The following is a 6,000-nucleotide window of genomic DNA, read 5'->3' as shown; positions in this document are numbered from 1 at the left end:
AAAAAATACCAGAATAAATACATTCCAACAAAAATAGAAGGCAACTATTTATATTTTATATATATATATATTTAAAACTATTCATAGTTTTGGGGTGCTGTGGATGATTTGAAGAAGAGGACTTTAATAAGAATGATGAAAAGATGAAAGGGAAAGTAAGAAACTTAAAGGTGCTAAAGGGGAATATGAAAAGCTAAAAAAAAAGAGGTTAAAAGGTGAATTAGAAAGCTCGAGAGGTAACATGACTATGTTATCTGAAACATCAAAAGTAAAGTATTTTAGAAATAGACTCACGGCAAGAGAATTGTGAGAAGTTGTGCCTCGGGGAGAATTGTTGATTATGTAAATGAGGATAAAAAATGATACAGGTACTCTCCGCAGGTGTTCAATAACTATACTACTTCAATCTCTGTTGAAGAGTATGATATGACAATGGATTGGTAGTATACTGATGAATAGAGGAAAATGTTTGAGTCATTAATTAGACCTATCGTTCTCAAATCAGGGAGCAATCACAGAACTCCAACCTAAGTTATGACACTGTATATAATACTCACTACACTAATGAGTACTTCATTCAAAGATTGTTTAATTAATCTTTTAAGAACACAGGTAATTATTTAAAGTGGTTTCCGGAAAACTATTTCACTGTTGTAAACAATGACAAGGCAGACTGAACAAATCAGAGATAAAGGATGAGGGAATCACAATTAACATTCGAGGATATGCCAACTGAGCTGATTTAATGTGGCTGAAGATTGCCTGTTAATGCCATAATGCCAATTAGTTTATAGATATCTAATATTAACAGCTATAGGCGAAATCCATAATAACAGCAGGCTCTTCAGGTGCAAATGTTGTGTGTGCCATGTGAGGACGCGTTCAAAGAACCAGACGACCAGGATCAGTCAGTGGTGAAAACAGCCTCTTTATTGTACATTCACAGCAGCACAATGTAAGGCGAAGTAGAATCCCAAAATCAAAGCTCAGAAGCAACCATTTTATACAGAATTCAAGCATACATTAACATTCTAACACTTGAGTGTTAAACAGTAGATATTGTACAAAAACTGTTTTGTGGGAAATTGGGAATGGTTTAAACATATGCTAAATGTTACCAGTTGTTGTTTGAGTGTGAATGGTTATTTTTAATAAAATTAGAGTGTCTGTGTGGTTTGTCCTTGCATAATTCAAAAAGTGTTTGTCTTGTTATTTCCAAGGTTAGAATATTAAGGTTAGGAAAAGGCATCTTGTGCTTTTTAAATAAAAGTCTGTGTTTCCAACAGTTTTGATTGTAGTTTTTATTTACTATCGCTTGTTTAGTTAGTTTCATGGTTGTGTCCATCTGTGGGTTCTATTTACAATCATTCATTCATTCAGCTTGTGGTCACACCTGTTGTAATAGCGCTGTTGGTTTCATTCATTTATTTATTCAAGGTCACGTGGGTCTAGACACAGTGCTGTTAGTTTTATTAGTAGGTTAAACGTTGCTTATATACACTGCATACTGTTTGTTAGCTTCGTTGGTGGGGTAAAGTTTTATATACATGTTGAATAAAAACTTGGGACAAGTGCCTGGTTACATATTATACAGGAAAATTCTGCAGAGAAGTAGCTTTAAAAGGAAAAGGGCTATCCAGTTGTCACCTTTGACTGATACTTGGAGCTACTCTAGCTGGAGGAAGAAGATAAATGACTTGGTAATAGCAGCTATTCAGTTGCATTTTAATATCAAACAACACTGGTTTTGGTGTGGGAGTGCAAAATGGTTCCACGCTGTAGTGCCTGTGCAGTTTTGTTAGCCGTCATGCCTGACTGCACCTTTGACTGGAATGTAGGTCTTCTTTAAATGGGGTTGTTACACAGTGCATTATGGATGAGTGCACTTTCAAGTGGGCTGTAACCGCAAAGTGAAGCGGTTGTAACTGATATGGCAGCAAGCCCCTGAATTGGCTTGAATGGGGGCTGGCTGTACATGGAAATCTGCAGTTAGTATTATAACCATACATTAATGAGCTAATGGATTAATAGGCATGATTTATGGAGATATATTAAAAGTTGTTAATACCTTTGAATTCTGATATATCAGCCAATACTTCAATGTAGGCATTCTGATTCCCATTGTGTCTGCACAAGGTGATCAAACACATAACCTTGGACATCATTTCTGTGCTGGCATTCATTCCATATTCAAGGGAGCTGAGTAGCATTCTGAAGATAACAAATACTTCGGCAACCTTTCCTTTTAAAATGCACAGGCTGTATCAAAAGGGATAACTGAAACGCTGAACTGCATGATTCTTAACCATTCCAGTTTGAGTCTGCAGATCATTGTACAGCTGGTGGCCCAACTGTGAAAATGCCTCCTTAGTGAGTGAAGCCTTTGAGATCCATCCCAAATAGAATTGAGCTTTCTGAGGATCAGTTGTGAATCTTGTGTTCGGAGGAGAGCCCTCCTTCTGCCTGTTCTGATTATATAGCAGACGTCATAAGCATGTAGGTCGTATGCTCTTCAAACAATTTGCAGAACACTTCCTGAAACAGGAATTTCTTAAGAATACATTGTAGGTTGATGCAAACATAGCCCCATTTCTCAGTGGCTTTTTAATCATTTAATCACACAAAGACTATGTCTTATCGCAACCTGGTGGAAAATTTCAATCAAATTCACAGATTATACATGATTACAAGAATTAAACCGACCGGAAATTAATTTAAACAGAAGAATACAGGAAACACTCAGTAGGCCAGTCGGCATTGTAAGTGGTACTTGCTCATTACTTGAATGTACCTGTCTACCACAACAGCAGCTGGTTTCATGGGGGATGGAGTTGCGATGGTTTGACAAGTTGTGCTGAGTAGTACGGGAGAGGGCCAGTTTAGTGTCTGTGGGAGGTTGAACTAATCTTTTCAATCATTGTCCAACTGATTTACATTCTCTGGGGAAACCTCTAAAATGGTTGAATTTTTTGGTGAAGTGTTTTTCTGAGTGAGGTTCAATTGTCTTCTACTCTTCATCTCAGTAATTATGCAACTGGCCTCTTCAGCACCCTAGTGCAGTCTCCGCTACCAGCAGTTTGCAACAGTCACGCTAGCGGTGCCATATTTAAACCTCAGCTTCACAACATTTCAGGTGCTGTAAGCCAGGAACTGCCCTTCACACCGTGGTTCTGCATTGTCAAGAAAACTGCCCAGAAAGAAACATTAGCTCCTCAGTTCACCTGCAGGGACTTGGAGGTGCATCTTCGTGCTGACCATGCCATCAGTTTCATTCGAGCTTGACTGGTATAACAGCCTGGGTCATATTAGTGTTGCATGATGCAAAATAGTACAAGTAGAGGATTAATGATCTCCTGCAATCCACAAGCATGTCTCATACTCTTAGGGACACTACTCATTCAAACACTCACTGTATTAACTTCTCACCAAGCTTCATGGACTATTGTAAGCATTATGTTCACTCAATGGCTCCCAACCTCATCCTCCAAAGCTATTGGAAAAAGCAAGGCTACAAGGTGTCCATAAAAGATTGGAAAGGACAAAATGTGGAGTTGGGGGGTGATGTTTGCTTAAACAGAGCACACTGCAGTGCTGGAGAAGGAGGATACCTTTGGGGGGTGAAGTGTAGAATCAATGCTATGAAACTTGAAAGGGCTCAGAAAAGATTTACCAGGATGTTGCCGGGTTTGGAGGGTTTGAGCTATAGGAAGAGGCTGATTAGGCTGTGGTTATTTTCCCAGGAGCATTGGAGATTGAGGAGTGACCTAATAGACATTTATAAAATCATGAGTGGCGTGGATAGGGCAAATAGTCAAGGTCTTTTTTCCCAGGGTAGGGGAATCCAAAACTAGAAAGCATACGCTTAGGGTAAGAGGGGAAAGATTTAAAAGGGACCTAAGGTGCAACTTTTTTCACACGGAGGGTGGTGCATGCATGGAATGAGCTGCTAGAGGAAGTGGTGGAGGCTGGTACAATGACAACATTTAAAAGACAGCTAGATTGGTACATGAATAGGAAGCATTTAGAATGATATAGGCCAAATGTAGGCAAATGGGGCTGAATTAATTTAGATAGCTGGTCGGCATGGACAAGTTGGACTGAAGGGTCCGTTTCCATGCTGTACATCTCAATGACTCTAAGCAACATAAAGGAAGCAATTACATTGTTTAATGTAATCTACAGACCAGCAGTTAGTGAGAAGGATTTGGAGGAGTAAATCAGAAAGGAAATTACAGACAAGTGCAAACATTCACAAACTACTCTTAATGGGGGAATTTATTTATCCAAATATAGAATGGATTAGTGGCATGTTAAAGGACAGCAAGGAGCATGAGTTTATGCTAAGGAGAATTTTCTACAGCAACATATGTCCAATCCAATATAACAGGGGATACTGATAAATCTGATTCTTGGGAATGAAGTGAGCCTGGTTGGGGTAGAGAACATTTTGTGGGGCAGCCTTAGTTATACTTTAAGGTTTATGATGACAATGAACAAGGTTAAGAATAACCCAATGGTAGAGACCCAACTTCAATAGGGCATGAACAGAATTGGGCTGGGTAGTTTGAAAGCAATGATTGACAGGAGAAATAATAGCTGAACAATGGGTTGCCTTCCAAATTGCAATGCACTCAAAATGGAAGAAACCAATCTGAGCTCCCTGGATGTTGAAATAACAAATGAAGAGGGATTGTGAGAAAGATTGGCCCTAAAAGTCTCAAAATCTACTATAGAGAAGGAACAGTAGAAGGAAGTGTAGGTGATAACGAGAACTGCGGATGCTGGACTCAGAGCCAATACAATGTGGAGCTGGAGGAACACAGCAGGTCAGGCAGCATCAGAGGAGCAAGAAAGTCAGCATTTTGGGTTTACACCCTTACACCCTTCAGGTCTGTCCTGCTGTGTTCCTCCAGCTCCACACTATAATGAAAAAGAAGTGTAGGGCTGATTACAGATCAATGAGGGGATTATCCATGGAGGCAGAGGCGTGGCAGAGATATGAAATGATACTTTGCATTTGTCTTCACCTACAAGGTAGATGCTGCACAAGTGATGGTGAGATACAGGGAAACCCAGTCCCTAGAGGGATTTAAAATTTATCAGGAAGAGGTAATGGACAAGGTCTCAATTTTGACATAAAATTAGAAAGACTCCTCAGTTTAATGAGACACATCTAAGCATAACAAAAACGGTGAGAGTGGAAATGGTAGAGGTTCAGACAATAATCTTTTAACTTCCCTCATTTTGGGATGGTTTTGAAGGACTGACAAAATGCAACCATTATGCTCTTGTTCAAAACATAAGTCTAGAAATTACAGATCAGTGAGTTAAATTTCAGTACAAAAACAGAAGTTGTTGGAGCTCACCAGGTCTGGCAGCATCTGCAAAGAGGAATCAGAGTTAACATTTCTGATCGGGTGACCGTTCCTCAGAACTGGTCACCAGGCTCAAAATGTTAACTCTGATTTCTCTTCACAGATGCTGCCAGATCTGCTGAGCTTTTCCATCAGCTTTTGTCTTTGTTCCTGATTTACAGCATCCTCAGTTCTTTCAGTTTTTAGTTAAATTTTGGTACTGGGGACACTTCCTAGAAACAGTCATTGGCCCATGGTCACATGCAACACCATGAGTGAATTTGGAAGTGTCAGTATGGAATTGTTAATGGAAACTCATGTTTTTGATTTGCTAGAGATTTTTGAAAAGGTAAAATCAATGAGGGCAATGCTGTTGATGCTCTGTGCGTGGACTTTCACAAAAAAACATTTGACACCGTGCCACGCAATAAATGTGTAAGAAAAGTTGTAGCTCATGGAATAAAATGGACAGTAGCAACATGGATACAAAATTTTCTGAGTGATAGAAAACAGAGAGCAATATTTAATGGGTACTTTTCAGGCTGGAGGAAGTTATGTAGTTGGGTTTGGACTGGGAGCTTCGCTCTCTATGATAAATATAAATGATCCAGATCTTGGTGTAAAGAGGAAAAAAGCCAAATTTGCA

This window comes from Stegostoma tigrinum, chromosome 24, assembly GCF_030684315.1.
Source record: "Stegostoma tigrinum isolate sSteTig4 chromosome 24, sSteTig4.hap1, whole genome shotgun sequence".
NCBI lineage: Eukaryota > Metazoa > Chordata > Chondrichthyes > Orectolobiformes > Stegostomatidae > Stegostoma > Stegostoma tigrinum.
Note: the sequence above shows the minus strand (reverse complement) of the source record.